The following is a 16652-nucleotide window of genomic DNA, read 5'->3' as shown; positions in this document are numbered from 1 at the left end:
ATATATGTATGATCATAGAACATGTATAGATATGTTTCTATGCTGTATATATACATACGTCATATATTTCTATGTCATATATTTGTTATAGATATTTTCTAATTTATATATAAGTACACACATTGTATATTTCTATGTCATGTATTTACCATAATATCTGTGAATATATATGACATAGAAACATATCTATATCTACAGAAAATACACATATCTATATTATTTATGCTGTATATAAAAACAAAAGGCTTCTCCCATGGTTCAACAGGTAAAGTATCTGCCTGCAATGCAGGAGACACAGATTCAATCCCTGGGTTGAGAAGATCTACTAGAGAAGGAAATGGCAACCCACTCCAGTACTCTTACCTGGGAAACCCATGGAGAGAGGAGCCTGGTGGGTTACAATCCAAAGGGTCACAAAGAGTCAGAGACGACTGAGCAACTAAGCACAGCACATACAGAGAAAGGGGGAAGCTTGATTGAAGTACTTTCTTGAGAAATTTACTTAAACAATTTAGTTTTTAAAGCTTCAGCAACTCTGAATTTGTCATTATTTATAAATGATAAATATAATGTCATAATATAGTACCCTTTGTTTTCTTCAAAGTAGAATACTATGATTATATAAAATATAATTATGGCTTAAAACACACTTCCATGTATTTGACATATAACCTTTCAATAAAGAACACACAATATTCATTGAAAGATTATATAGTCAGGGCTATAGTTTTTCCAATAATCATGTATGGATGTGAGAGTTAGACTATAAAGAATGCTGAGCACTGAAGAATTGATGCTTTTGAATTGTGCTGTCAGAGAAGACTCCTGAGAGTCCCTTGAACTTCAGGGAGGTCCAACCAGTCCATCCTAAAGGAGATCAGTCCTGGGTGTCCATTGGAAGGAATGATGTAGAAGCTGAAACTTCAATACTTTGGCTACCTGATGTGAAGAACTAACTCATTGGAAAAGACCCAGATGCTGGGAAAGATTGAGGGAAGGAGAAGGGGACGACAGAGGATGAGATGGTTAGACGGCATCACCGACTCAATGGATATGAGTTTGGGTAGACTCTGGAAGTTGGTGATGGACAGGGACGCCTGATGTGCTGAGGTTCATGGGGTCGCAAAGAGTCAGACACGACTGAGCAACTGAACTGAATTGATATGTCAAATATTACCAATTTGTGTTGGATATGTAGATAAGTATGTACATACAGGACATGTGATCTAATATTTAAAATAAAGATGTGAGATAATTTTGACATTTAATACTATTTATTAAATACTAATTTATTTATATATGATTGATTTATGTATTGAATAATAATATTAAATATTAAAATAATAGTCATCTAGTTTACAAGAGAAAGCACATAATGAGTGTAGGAAATCTTTCTGTCCCAAATGCTAAAGAAGTGCTCAGAAGAATGATGAAAAATATGGTTTTAAATTAAAATATTTAAGCTGTTGTTTTTATCTAATGCAGTAAAAATTTATATTTATTAATCTATCCTAAAGACTATGGCAGATCTAAAAACTCATAAATTGAATATATACTATCCCCCAAAATAATAATTTATTAATGCTTGGATGTATGTTTGAGATCTCTTTATTCCTAATTAGAAATAATTGAATAAATATTTCCATTATGAAATATTTTCAGAAATTAAAATTGTTTTCTTTACGTTGTCAGTCATAAACTGCTGGATATTTGAGCCAACACTGTCACAGAAGTTGTGTTGCCTTACCCTGCAATAATTTTATTTTCTTCCACTTTTATCTTAATCTTACGGCAAGCTTTTGTATTTTTATGATTTCCTAGGACACACTGAAATTTCCATTGTGTTTTAAGGTTTTAGAATTCCAATACTTTTTATACTCAGTCTGGGGTTCCACAATTATTTTTGTTGCTACAGAAACAATGGGTAACTTTTGAGGTTTAAACTTAAAATTCAAATCTAGTTAACCATCCAATTGGCTAAATATAAGAAAATTTAATGTGTTAGATTCCCAAAACTCTAATCAATGTGACCTAATTTTAATCTCAAGGAAGCACAATTAGACTATAATTAAAACATCACATGGGAAATTTAGTTTATCTTATTAAAACTTGATTCAAAACTTAACATGTAATTAAAGGAAATTGTCAGAGTGAATCATAGAGAATGGAAAGTGTAAAGTCAGAAAAACTTATTTAGAAAAATCTTTCCTAAAGAGCCACTGTGTTCTCAGGATAAGGATAGAATTATGTTAACAGGTGTCATAATTTCCTAGGTGGAATATTTCTCCAAAGTCATTTCTCCTCACCTTAGATTGATGAATTGTAAGCATTCTGTTAATTACTAATTTTGTTTTCCATTTGGAATTGTAGTAGAAAGAATTGCCACTTTGGATAATATAAGAATTACAATTTAAAAAAATAAAGTTTATTTTTACTTTTAAATGAAATGAAATAATTTACCTTTAGTATCTTATTGTGTTCTACTGCTATATTTCTTCCCAAAGTATAATCAACTCTAGAATATAGAAATACCAGTGTCCAGACTACAAAATATGATACATCTACAAAGGAAGTGTCATGTTCAAAGTGAGTCCATTGGTCCTTCTGGCAAAACACTCAAACTTAGTTCTGTACCTATTCTTACTCTAAGGATGTGGCCTAAATTCAGAGCTAGTTCACTAAACATGATCCTAGCATTGTGAAAACGCTTCAAAATGAGGGATGTATACAAAGGAAAGGCATGAAAAAAAATGAATTTTCAGTGAAGTGCTTATATTATATACTGACAGATCATTTGAAAACAGTGAATATTTGAAATGACCTTGGTGGAAATGAATAAATAAATAAATAAATAAAATGTCATAGAGCAGCACAAACTGTCACCCTCCAATGCAAGCCAAACACCTACTCTAATGAATGACTCCATGCCAATAATATAGTTTTGTGAATTGCTTATGTTGATGGTGTGTGGCACATCATTTACATTCCATGATAAATAATAAAACATCTCTGGTGGCACAGCCCTTCCATTATGCTCTCTATTATAGTCTGACCAGGTTGAAATTGAATTTCAAATTTAAAATCTACTCTGGCCTATTGCAGTTTTACAACTGAACTTGAGTTACTTAAGCTTTGTACTTCTAGAGACCACAAACCAGGGTTTAGTTGTTAGCTAATTAGAGAATATGTCTGGGTAAAAGACGCAGATTAAAATGGATGAAAAATTATAATATTGCTCTGAAAAAAAAACCCTGATGGATAAATCTGCTTTTCACCTATAGTACATTTAATATTCTTCAAATTATCAGTAAAGGTAGTTTAAACATTATATTGAACACCACATTGAATTTTGTTCTTTGATGCAGAAAAAATCATTTTCCTTCTCATTTTGAGTAATATTTCACCCTTTATCCAATTAGACCAAAGAATTTATGTGGTCCAAATAAACTAGCTGCATATATGAGCGGCAGTATTTCAAGGGGAATATGCCCTCAATGATTTATCAGAAAACCTTGTTAACTTGTGAGAATGATTCATAGGTTGCTGACTGAAAAGCAAAGCAGAGCCTGTGAGAAGAATGAAGTAGACTGAATTCTGGCTCTGTATTGGTTTTAGTAACTATCAATACCATTAATTTCCTAACTCTTTTTACTATGAAATTGGTATGAAATATGCCACTGCACAATGATGACATATTTATTGTCTTAAACAGCTAAAGTTTGTTGCTCTTGATTGAATACTAATTATTAATATTATTATTATTGCTAATTATTATTATGATTATGATTATTTACCGACGTCCCAGATGATGCTAGTAGTAAAGAATCCACCTGCCAATGCAGGAGACATAAGAGACACAGGTTCGATCCCTAGGTCAGGAAGATTTCCTGGAGAAGGAAATGACAACCCACTCCACTATTTTTTGCCTGGAAAATTCCATGGGCAGATGAGCCTGGTGGGTTACAGTACACGGGGCTGCAAAAAGTCGGACACAACTGAATGACTCAGAGCTTAGGTTATTATTATTATTTAGTAGACCCTTTACTATGTTGGGATGATCCCCTGGAGAATGGAAAGGCCACCCACTCAAGTATTCTGGCCTGGAGAATTCCATGGACTTCACCGTCCATTGTGTCACAAAGAGTTGGACATGGCTGAGCGACTTTCACTTCACTTCACTTCACTTACTATGTCCCAGGCATATTGCTAAAAACTTTGCATGCTTAACATGTTGGGGTTTTTCACCACAACACAGTAAGGCTGATGCTCTCATTATTTGCATTTTATTTGTAAGTAAACACAGGTTTATGAAGACTAAGATGAAACAGGTAGAAAGACAGCAGCCACCTCATATACCCAACTTATTTTTCCACTGACTTCAAGTCACTATGCACTGATTTCTCATTTTACACATAAATAATTTTTGCTTTCAAACTTAGATTGTGAATGACCCAAGTGATAGGACCATATAGGCTTCCCAGGTGGTGCTAGTAGTAAAGAAGCCACCTATCAATGCAGGAGACCTAAGAGAAATGAGTTCAGTCCTTGGGTAGGGAAGATTCCCTGGAGGAGGATATGGCAACACATTCCAGTATTCTTGCTTGAAGAATCCCATGGACAGAAGAGCGTAGCAGGCCACAGTCCATAGGGTCGCAAAGAATCAAACCCAACTGACGTGACTTAAGTGTTATTCACTCAGTCAAGTCCACCTCTTTGGGACCTCATGGACTACAGCCTGCCAGACTCCTCTGTCCATGGAGTTCTCCAGGCAAGAATACTGGAATGGATTGTCATTCCCTTCTCCAGGGAAGTGACTTAGCACATAGCTATATATTTGTATATAAAGCACATATGTGTGCATGTATACATACACACATACACTATATATATATATATATATGTATATATATATATATATATATATATATACACACACACACACTACACGTATATATATTCAAGCTAAGATGAGGCTGCTAGGGTGCTTCCTAATTCAATATGACTGCATCCTTATGAAAAGGTAAAGATTTTTTCATAGAGAAACATGCACACAGGGAGAACACATGTGAGAGTAAGCCAAGGAAAAGATGGCCAACATACCACCAGAAGCTAGCCAAGAGGCACAAAAAGATTCTCCCTCATAGTCTCCAGAAGGAACCAAGCCTGTCAGCACCTTGATCTCAGACTTCTAATCCTGTAAAACTGTGAAATAATGCATTTATGTTAAAGATATTCACTTTGTGGTGCTTCATTATAGCAATCTATGTAAACTAACATAAATATGCAATTTTTTACTTCAATTAAGAAATATACTATATCATAATGTCTGGTGAAAATATGAGTGCAATTCACTAATATATTTTGTTCAAAACAGTAAATCCATTTTTGGCCTAGAAATCTAAAAGTTAAAAACACAGTATTTAAAAGTGAACATAAACTTTAAAAATCAAGTTAGATATAAAAGTCTCCTACTAAAATTTTAAATTGTTATTCACTTATTGGTTTTGAAAATTAAACACAATGGCATATTTAATGTAAAGTTTTAACTTACTAAACTGTACTAAAGAGGTAGTTGTATAGAATTCCATAACTATAGTTTTTCAAAATTAGACATGATCCTTTTCAAGTATCTAGTTTTCCAAGTGGTTTTGAAATAATGACTTGACACAAAAACACGGTAGTACATTTAAAATTTGTTGAATACAAATAAATATGTTTCTAAGAAAATTGTTTAAAAATAGAATAGTAGTTTTAGAAGAAACTGGATTTTCATTTGGACTTAGATTATTTGCATGAGACCCAGGTCCTATTCCTGGGTCAGAAGATGCCCTGGACAAGAAAATGGCTACCCACTCCAGTATTCTTGCCTGGAGAATTCCATGGACAGAGTAGCCTGGCAGGCTACAGTTCATGGGGTTGCAAAGAGTCAGACGCACCTGAGCAACTTTCACTTCACTATTTTTTGTTAAAGTCCAAAGCAGTGCTTGTTTTCATGCCTGAATTGAATTTGGAAAAATTCAGGATGCTTCCCAACAGTGACCTTTAAGGAAATATCTCTTCCTGGTCTTGGAAAAAAAAGTTCCTTATCTTGTCATTGTTGTTATTTTCTGTGGACTATTTCTACGAGTATTTGATCAACTGTGCAAGAATCCAAGCATTAAGAACTATTAAGACTTTCTTAGACTACTGTTGAACAGAGAACTACAATAGAAAAAGAACTTAGCAAAAATCACTAATGAAATATGTAATTTGATTTTTTCATATTATGATATAAAATCTGAAGAATAATATCAACTACATTTAATTCTAAAAGAAAAAATTGTATTTTTCATACTCTTCTTTGTCATTAAGCTAGTTGTTCTATAGAGAATCTCACTTATTTGAATTACCATTGCCCTTTCTACATGAAGTACTGAATTCACATTCAATTTTTTTTACTTAATAGAAAATATTTATAATACTGAAAAGAATTAATCACTCAGAAAGATACTCAGAACTTTTATTTTTAGTCCAAGTGAGTATTTTCAAACTAATCTAGGTCACCAGCAATGGTTTCTTCACCTCTGATTCAAAGCTTCTCAATTGTTAGATTTTAAAACCTAACTTTTAAAAAGTTAAAGAAAAAAAGTATTTTAATGTCTTAATTTTGACTTTTCATTTTAATGTGCATTCTGGCAACTTACTTTAACATTTTGAAAAAAAATACATTTGCATTTACTTTTTGTAAACAAAAATAGACTACATAGAAATTATACTAGAGTGTTAATATTTTACATCAAGTATTGTTTAGTGTACTTTCAACAACAAATATTATACCAGATTTTCTTTTTATTCATTGGGTTATTTCAATCTTCCTTTGTATAAATAAGCCAAGTAATAATTCACAAGTAATTTTGTCAGAAAAATTTATCTTCATGATCATGGCTATACATTTCCTATACTTGTGACTTATTTCCATAAGTTACATAAAAGTAGGCTTTTTTCTCATTTTATTGTCTTAAAGTCAAGTGTAGAAGTCAGTCCAAAACTTACAAATGTCAGGAATATATGGATAAATTTTTACAAGGTCCAGTTTACAGAAACAGCCTTTTAAAATATTACATGTTTTATCTCTGTCTCCTGTCTTCCTGCCTCTCTCTCTCTCTGACTCTCATCTCAATAGAAATGTAAACATTATCTTGTGCTGCAACTTGGTTATTTTGCCAAATTGAAAAATATTGACTCTTGTATAAAAATGTTTGCTTATTTTGTAGACAGGTAGGACTAAATACCAGTTAAAATATATTTTACTTATGTTTTGTAATTCTATATTTGTATGTAATTGATTAGAATTTAAGAAATCAAAGTAAAATATTTAAACTAGATTTAGATTATATAGAATAAATCTATAAAATATGATAATGGTTTAGCCACTATAGGCTAAGTTTTGCAGTGGTGAAAATAGATTAATCACAGTGGCTCTACAAACAAACATCTATTCCCTATTCACATTAAGTTGGACACAGCATCAGGTGATCTCTAGGACAACTGTGCTCCATGTTTCTGATTGCTTTATCTTCATCCACAAAGTCTCAATAGAAAGTGCTTTCCCAGTGCCAGAGCACAGAGGGCCCTGTTGTGTTTCACAGGAACAATAATATACTTTGTCCAGAAGTGACCACATGTTCCTTATCCATGAATCAGTTATACTGTCACAATTAAATCATAAAGGCTGAAGAGATGTGCCTGGAAATAGAGGTTTTCCTTGGGCAAAAGAAGTCCCCATAAAGAATCATATTATTATTTCAATTTCACAGGTGAAGGGAAGTGGATTCAGAAAACCTAATAACTTCTTTAAGGTTGGAAAGTGCTTAATGAAAGAAAATTTTGAAAAGTGTATATTTTTAAGCCTCAATTACTCCCACATTCTGTTTAGCGTAAGGACCAAATCTGAAATGAGTAACACACTGTGGCAGAAATTTACCCAGCTGTAACTGAGAATAGATTGTTTTATCCTCGGAGTCACATGTATATGTAATTCTCTGTCTATAACTAGATATAAATATAAAGATATGCAGTTACAGATTCTGATGTCATATATTAGCAGCTACACTGATGACTGTTGTGTTTCTCAACATCATGATAAATGAACAGAAATTCTAAAAATATTGATGCATACCTTTAAACATATGTCCTGTGTCACTTACATGGAGGGACTCAGACAACTCAACCAAATGCAAAGTAGATTTTAACCCAGAAAGTAGTTCAAAAATGGGGAGAAATTGTATGCATATAACTTATTATATATGCTGTGCTGTGCTTAGTCATTCAGTTGTGTCTGACTCTTAGCAACCCCATGGACCATAGCCTGCTAGGCTCCTCTGTCCATGAGGATTCTCCAGGCAAGAATACTGGAGTGGGTTGCCCAGCCCTCCTCCATGGGATCTTTCCAACCCAGGGATTGAACCCAGGTCTCCCTCATTACAGGTGGATTCTTTTTCATTTTTTTTTTTATTTTTCTTTAAAAAAAATAATTATTTTAATTGAAGGCTAATTACTTTACAATATTGTAGTGTTTTTTGCCATACAATGACATGAATCAGCCATGGGTGTACATGTGTCCTTCATCCTGAACCCCCTGTCTCATGCATCAAACATGAACTGGCGATCTATTTCACATATGGTAATATTCATGTTTCAATGCTATTCTCTCAAATCATCCCACCTGCATCTTCCCTGACAGAGTTCAAAAGTCTCTTTTTTACATCTGTGTCTCTTCTGTTGTCCCACATGTAGGGTCATCATTACCACCTTTCTAAATTCCATATATATGCATTAATACAATGTATTGGTGTTTTTCTTTCTAACTTATTTTACTCTGTATAATAGGCTCCATTTTCATCCACCTCATTAGAACTGATTCAAATGCATTCTTTTTAATAGCTGAGTAATATTCCATTGCATATATGTACCACAGCTTTCTTATCCATTTGTCTGCCAATGGACATCTAGGTTGCTTCCATGTCCTAGTTATTGTAAACAGTGCTGTGATGAACACTAGGGTACACATGTCTCTTTCAATTTTGGTTACCTCTGTGTGTATGCCCAGAAGTGGGATTGCTGGGTCATATGGGAATTTTATTTCCAGTTTTTTAAAGAAATCTCCACACCCTTCTCCATAGTGACTGTACTAGCTTGCATTCCCACCAACAGTAAGAGGGTTCCCTATTCTCCACACCCTCTCCAGCATTTACTGTTTGTAGACTTTTTGATAACAGCCATTTTGACTGGCATGAGATTGTACCTCATTGTAGTTTTGATTTGCATTTCTCTGATGAGTGATGTTAGGCACCTTTTCATGTGTTTGTTAGCCATCTGTACGTCTTCTTTGGAAAAATGTCTGTTTAGTCCTTTGGCCCATTTTTTGTTTGGCTTGTTTATTTTTCTGGAATTGAGCTGCATGAGCTGCTTGTATATTTTTGAGATTAATTTTTTGTCAGTTGCTTCTCTTGATATTTTCTCCCATTCTAAAGGCTGTCTTTTCACATTGCTTATAGTTTCCTTCATTGTGCAAAAGCTTTTAAGTTTAATTAGGTCCCATTTGTTTATTTTTGCTTTTATTTCCGTTAATCTGGGAGGTGGGTATAGACTATCCTGTTGTGATTTATGTCAGAGAACATTTTGCCTATGTTTTCCTCTAGGAGTTTTATAGTTTCTGCTCTTACCATTAGATCTGTAATCCATTTTGAGTTATCGTGTTAGAAAGTGTTTTAGTTTCATTCTTTTACAAGTGGTTGACCATTTTTCCCTGCACCACTTGTTAAAGAGATTGTCTTTTCTTCATTGCAGGCAGATTCTTTACCAACTGAGCCACAAGGAAAGCCCAGGAATACTGGATAAAACTGACTACATGGTAAATGCTCTGTTTTCCTAAAGTGAAACACTAGGGTTTATGTTTTTTTACAGGCCGACCTATACATTTCTGTGTAACCTTTGCCTCAAAATTTAAATGTTGTTTACTAAGAGTTATTTTCCATAAGTTTATACCCTTCAGAGGCTAATTTTCTATGCCTTTAGCTATTTCTTCTGTTTACTTCTGTACTTCTTAATACCTTGATTGAATTGATATTTATTGACTTCTAAATTTCAAAGAATTAAAAATGGATATCTACAATGAAAAAAATGAGTATTTCGTTTGACTCTGTCTTCATATATTCCTTCACCTCTAACCAGTATCAACATATCATAATTATTTGCTAAATCCAATGTCTGCCATTTATAAAATCATGATCATGATACACACTTTTTCCATATATGTGTTTCACAATATACTCTGTGGACCATATCAGTGTGGACAGTTGTGTCCATACTAGTTTTGAGTTGTGAGTTAAGTTCTTAAAACTATTAAATTAGTTCTTTGGTGATATACTCCCTATATTTTCTCTATTCTCTCTTTTTTTTCAGAATTCCATTTATATTGATATCAGTTTGCTTGTTTGTTTACTTGTTTTTGTGGATACTTTTATTTATCCTCTCCCCTGAAATCATTGGCTATTCAGCAAAACCATATTTCTTGTTTTCCTTGATTCTTGATACGGTCATGGCAGAATACTTCACTAATGAAATTAAATAAGATAAATGTCTAAACTTGTGGTTTTGCTTGTTTGGAAGATACTCACCATGGAGTTCTATATTCATTTCCCTTTTGATGACTAAAAATGATGAGCAACCTTGAAAACTACAGAATTAGGATGAGAATGCTATTCTACCACTCCAGGTTCCCTCCATAACTTCCTGTACCAAAATCTGTTACACATTGTTGATTATTATATAAAATTGATAGCTGATTTGTTTGAAATATTAACTTTTGATGCTTTTGGTTATTACAGTTAGAATTCTACTTTGACCAGTAATATGTTTATTTTATCCCTTCCTTTTTACATTACTTTCCTATTCCAGTCAGATGATGAACACTTTTACTTCTGCTATTATATTTTATTTTTTTTTTGCTATTATATTTTTAATGAACACCTTCCTGTTCTTGGATATTCCTTCCTGTTTTTTTTTTTTTTAAATTCTGTAACTTGATACTTTCTCTGTTTCCTCAATTTTCTATTTGCTTTAGTTTCTGTATTTATGGTAGAAAATCTTGTTTTCTTTTGCTAGTACTCATTGATCACAAACTTTTCCATAATATTAAAAACTGAAATACTGAAAAGCTGAATGGAATCCATTTGATCAAGAGTAAGAGTTTATCTACTGGATTGTTTAATTGCAATGGTAAAGGCTGGAAATCAAGGTTTTCATAACTGAGGATATGATCTTTTCACTTGCTTCATCTATTTCTCTAAATAGGAAACTTCTAGTCACTTCTAAATGTGGTTCTATTTGTGTTTGGTGGATTTTAACAGCTCTTTTAAAAAGGTTCTTAGGATCACAACAGTCTGATTTTGGCTTAAGTTTCATGTATTAAAACCGTTATTTGTAAGACTATTTCTCTAATCATAGACAGGGTTACTGACATCAAGCAAGTAAAAACTCACTAATCCATGGTTAGTAACAGCAGAAATCTTTCACTCTTCCTAGGAATCGATGTCCAAGGGGAGAGAGAATTTACCAGGACCTGAAGAAAATTGTTGAATGGAAATAGCTACTCCACAGCGGTCAGTGTGCTACTGGTCAGTATCCAGAAAGGGGGGAAACAGGACAGTGGATACCCCTGAGCATATCCAGCCCAGCTTTTCTCTCCTGAGACCAGTTGGTGTTAATGTCCCAAACTGATATCCTTTAGGTTAGTATCTTCACAAGGGTAAGCAACTTTTTGCCTGTGGAGTAAAAAGATATGTTGTTGGACTGCACTGCCCTAGGAGGGAATTTAATTATTTAACCATTCATTAAACAGAATTTAGACTTATATTATTATTTTTAGCCCTACCATCTCTTTCAGAAGTATCTTTCTGATAACTATCAAGGCAGAACTAATACAAATAATTTCAGTTAATTTACTTTTTTCATGTGTTAAATTTCTGATTTGTATACAAGCAAACATGCAAGTTTTTCTTTTTCATTTTTTTTTGATGTGTGTGTGTGTAATACATAAGAACATATTTTTAAGTTCCTCAAGAAACTTCTAAAAATGGTTAGTGTCTTAAGCAAGAGAGAAACTGAGATTATGCTACATGATTAAGACTACTTAGATTTAAAGCCAGATCATCTAGTTTAAATCTTGTTTTACTTTTTTAATTTATTAGCTGTGTGACTGAGTATCTGCTTATTTTTTGATGTTTAGTTTTCTCACATGCAAATGGAAGAATATGAAATTAACAAGATACTGTGTGTTATATTGAGTAAAGTGCCTGGAACACTGATTTAGCCATTACTATATCAATAACCAGATTCATTTTGCTTTGCTTTATTTTATGTCGGATTATCTACAAAGAATAGATCATTGGCCACCAGAAATTAATTCAAGAAATCTCATTCTGGAGTCAGAACTCTAAAGATGTTTGCATTAGTTTCCTACTCTGTTATAACAAATCACTACAAATTCAGTTTCTTTTAAAATAACATGTTTATACTTTTATAGTTCTGTGGGTAAGAAATTTGAAATTGATTTCATTATATACAATCAAGTCTCCGTCAGGTATTGATCTTCCTTCTGGAGATTTTAGGAGTCCTTCCCTCCTCTTTTCCAGCTTCCAGAAACCACTTGCATTGATGGGTTTGTGGCCCCCTTCTTCAGAGGTAGCAGTGTGACATCTTCAATTCTCTCTTTGATTCTGACCCTCTGCCTTTTCTTTAAAATATAAGGACTTTTGTTATGATAATGAACCCACACAGATAATCTGTGATAATACTCACTTCTAAATATCTTTAATTTAATCACATCTGCAATATTCCCTTTGTAATGTAAGATAACACATTTATAGGTTCTAGGGATTAGGACATGGACACCTTTGAGTGCCATTATTCTGCCTCTCAAATTGCTATTCAGTCATACTCTAAACTATGAACTGCTATAAATGAAACTTCCAGATGCAATTAAGGCTAATTATCAGCTGACCATAAAATTATTAAATTGGATTGTCCGGGATATTGCTAATTTGGCCCTTTAATGATTATTTTTAAGATGACCAGTAAACCATATTAATCTATATGTGGGGTTTTACACAATAGACATCAAATAATTTATCTTTATTTACTCATGCCCTCTAAGAGGTAATACACATGTGTACATACACACACACATATACACATACATATACACACACATTTCAAAGATTATATATATGTATATAGTTTGCTTTTGTCAGAAAATTAACAGAAACATTTAAGAACAGATTTTAGTTCCAATCTGACTCACTTACTAAGTCTTGAAAATAATTGGGAAGAAGTCACTGTATCAATGAAACACAATCTTCATTTTAATTGTACAAAGTATCAGAGTACAGTTTCTCAAAATCCACAAGAGTTATGTAACTGTTTGGAGATTAAATAATTACACTAATAATTCCCTCTTCACCATTGACCATACCTCCCCATCACAACAAATTCTTCTCATTCAGAGATGAAAATCTTCAGGATATCTGAAACAGAGAATAAATCTTTCCTAGGCTAAAGTCATGTAGATTTAAAATTGCATGAATTTCCTCCCAAATTATAAGGAATGTATAATTTGTCATAACCTTAACTGAAGATAAATATATGGAGTTAAGGCCTTATTTATACCACTACAGTTTTTTGGTCAGTCCTACAGAGCTGGGATTAATTCAGTTGACCCTTCTGTGCTATGTTTAGTAGCTCAGTTGTATCTGACTCTTTGTGACCCTGGACTTTAGCCTGGAAGGCTCCTCTAGTCCTGGAGATTCTCCAGGCAAGAATACTGGAGATGGTTGCCATATTCTCTCCTCCAGGGTATCTTCCCAACCCAGGGATGGAGCCCAGATCTCCCACACTGCAGGCAGATTCTTTACTATCTTAGCCATCAGGGAAGCCCTTCTGTTTCTCAGATGTAACAACTGCAGGTACAGTTACAGCTCGAACAGCAACACAGCAATAGCTGGACACTACATGCAATGCATTCTGGTAACACAAAGAAGTAGTCACCACTATAATCACACAATCCATAGCAACAACCAATGCAGCTAACACTGAAGGCAGTCAGCAAACTCTGCAAATTTCCCGATTTCTTGTAACAAGGTTGAATGATCCTAAAATGTCTGAAACAGAGTACCAGGCCATGTAATGTGAGCTCACAGACTGTGCCCAAGAGCTCCTTCTGTCTAATTTAGTGCAGGAAGAGAGCTTGTCCTCAGATAAGGATAAACAGGGGAGATGATAGATTTGGAGTTATGGGCTATGTTGATGTTATATCTTTAGTTGTTGTTTTAGAAAATCTAAATTTAAAAGAGACTAATAAAGGAAATGAGCCTTTATCATCTCCTCTTTAATGATCTTTCAATTCACAGACAGTGTCCCGTGTGCAGTATTTGCCAATGAAAGTGGACAACAACAATCGTACATTTGTTTAGTGATCGCAATTTCAGGTCTGTCACTCTTGTTACTTTGTGCGCACTCTGAAGAAAAACAGACAAATATATGTGCTAATCTTTTCCATTTAGCCAACTTTTACTTCCAGCAGATAAACATAGGTAGCAGTGCAGGAATGAACTCTGCTTCCTATGTTGTGACATGCAAAAGGCTCAAAATTAATAGGATACTCCATTTCCAAACTGAAGAGGAAAACTGAAATCTCTAATGAAGCTGCTGTGTATATTTATGAACATTAATGAATAAAAACTTCTTGGATGGTTTACCAAGAAAAATTTTATTAGTTAATATTGCCCCACCAAATTTAGGATCTATAAATCACAAGTTACCTATTACTATTTCACCACCCCTACCTATGTCTATATGTTAAAAGTTGGGAGAAAAATAAATCAATAAATTTACATGCAATTTTATTATATAACTCTGATGTAAGTTTCATTTCCCAGCTACATGTCTTTTGAAAACCATTTCAATTCATATTATATTTTTGCTATTTATTTTAATATATAATTTATTTTTATGAAAAAGTTTTAGATTCACAGAAAATTGAGCAGAAAGTACAGAATTCCCTTATGCACTCTCTCTCACACATGCATAGCCTTCCCACTATCAACAACATCCCAAGTCAGAGAGAAACATTTGTTACAACTAATGCACCAACACTGACACATACTGTTACCACCCAAAGTCCATAATTTACATTAGGGTTCACTCTAATCTTTGCACATTCTATGGATTAAAAAAAGTGTATGATGACACATATCTACACTTGTAGGCATACAAAATAGATTCATGGGCCAAAAAAAAATCATTGCACTCTAATTATTCATCCCTCCTCCTCACCAAAACTCTGCCATTCATTCATCCATTTTACTGTTTCTATATCTCAGCTTCTATGTAACCAAAGGGTCAGTGGTTTTATAGTTGAAATCACCAGAACTTAGCCTTTTTAAATGGGGCTTCTTTAATTTGTATTTCAGTTTCTTCTGTGTCCTTACTTGGCCTGATAGCTCAATTAATTGCAGTGTATAGATAATACTAAGGGCTTCCCTGGTGGCTCCACTGGTAAAGAATCTGCCAGGAATGTGGGAAACCTGGGTTCCATCCTTGGATTGGGAAGATCCCCTGGAGGAGGGCATGGCAACCCTTCAGTATTCTTGTCTGGAGAATCCACATGGACAGAGGAACCTGACAGGGTACAGTCCACTGGGTCACAAAGTTGAACATGACTGAGTGACTTTCACTTTCACTTTCATGGATATATCAGAGAAAGCATTAGTATTTCTATTAATTTTCTGTAAGATATAAAGTAAGCTAATTGTTACCTTTATCAATTTAAAATCATTTTATATTTGAATTTTATTAATGCTATCCATTAAGGATGTTAATAATAAAGCATTGAATCAGGTTATGAGTGTTTGATTTTAGATTTGATGGTGAATGAAATCACAATATAGTAAATGTTTTATTTTAAGATATCTGCTTATTTCCATTAGTAATATAAACACAATGCTTATATAAAATTTTTTACATTAACATGATGTGTTTGCTACTCTGCAAGTTCTTGATTATCCTACTTCAAATTTTCCTTGGCTCATAACAAAATGCATTAAATTAATCCTGTGTTGTCTACAATATCCTAACCTCACTTTGGCATTTTATCTTCTATAACGTATACCAAAGTTTCACTAATAATATTGTGGTTATACTTCCTAGAGATATTTTCAAGTATAATTTAACATATATTTTTGCAAAAAAACATGTTATAGGTTATGTGTCTGGATTATATGAAGATCTCATTTGAACTTTTAAAGTAAAGATCCACTATTATTAATTTTCTTAACCCCAGTTCATACATTATAGAATTACCAGAACAATTTTCTGTAAAATAATGGTTCTTGAATCTAAAATAATTTAATGAACACTAATGAGCTATTTCAAATCCTAAAAGATGATGCTGTGAAAGTGCTGCACTCAATGTATCAGCAAATTTGGAAAACTCAGCAGTGACCATAGGACTGGAAAAGGTCAGTTTTCATTCCAATGCCAAAAAAAGGCAATGTCAAAGAATGCTCAAAGTGCTGCACAATTGTACTCATCTCACATGCTAGTAAAGCAATGCT

The sequence above is a fragment of the Ovis aries genome, chromosome 1, assembly GCF_016772045.2.
Source record: "Ovis aries strain OAR_USU_Benz2616 breed Rambouillet chromosome 1, ARS-UI_Ramb_v3.0, whole genome shotgun sequence".
NCBI lineage: Eukaryota > Metazoa > Chordata > Mammalia > Artiodactyla > Bovidae > Ovis > Ovis aries.
The sequence above is the reverse complement of the archived record's forward strand: the minus strand, read 5'-3'. Positions refer to the sequence as shown.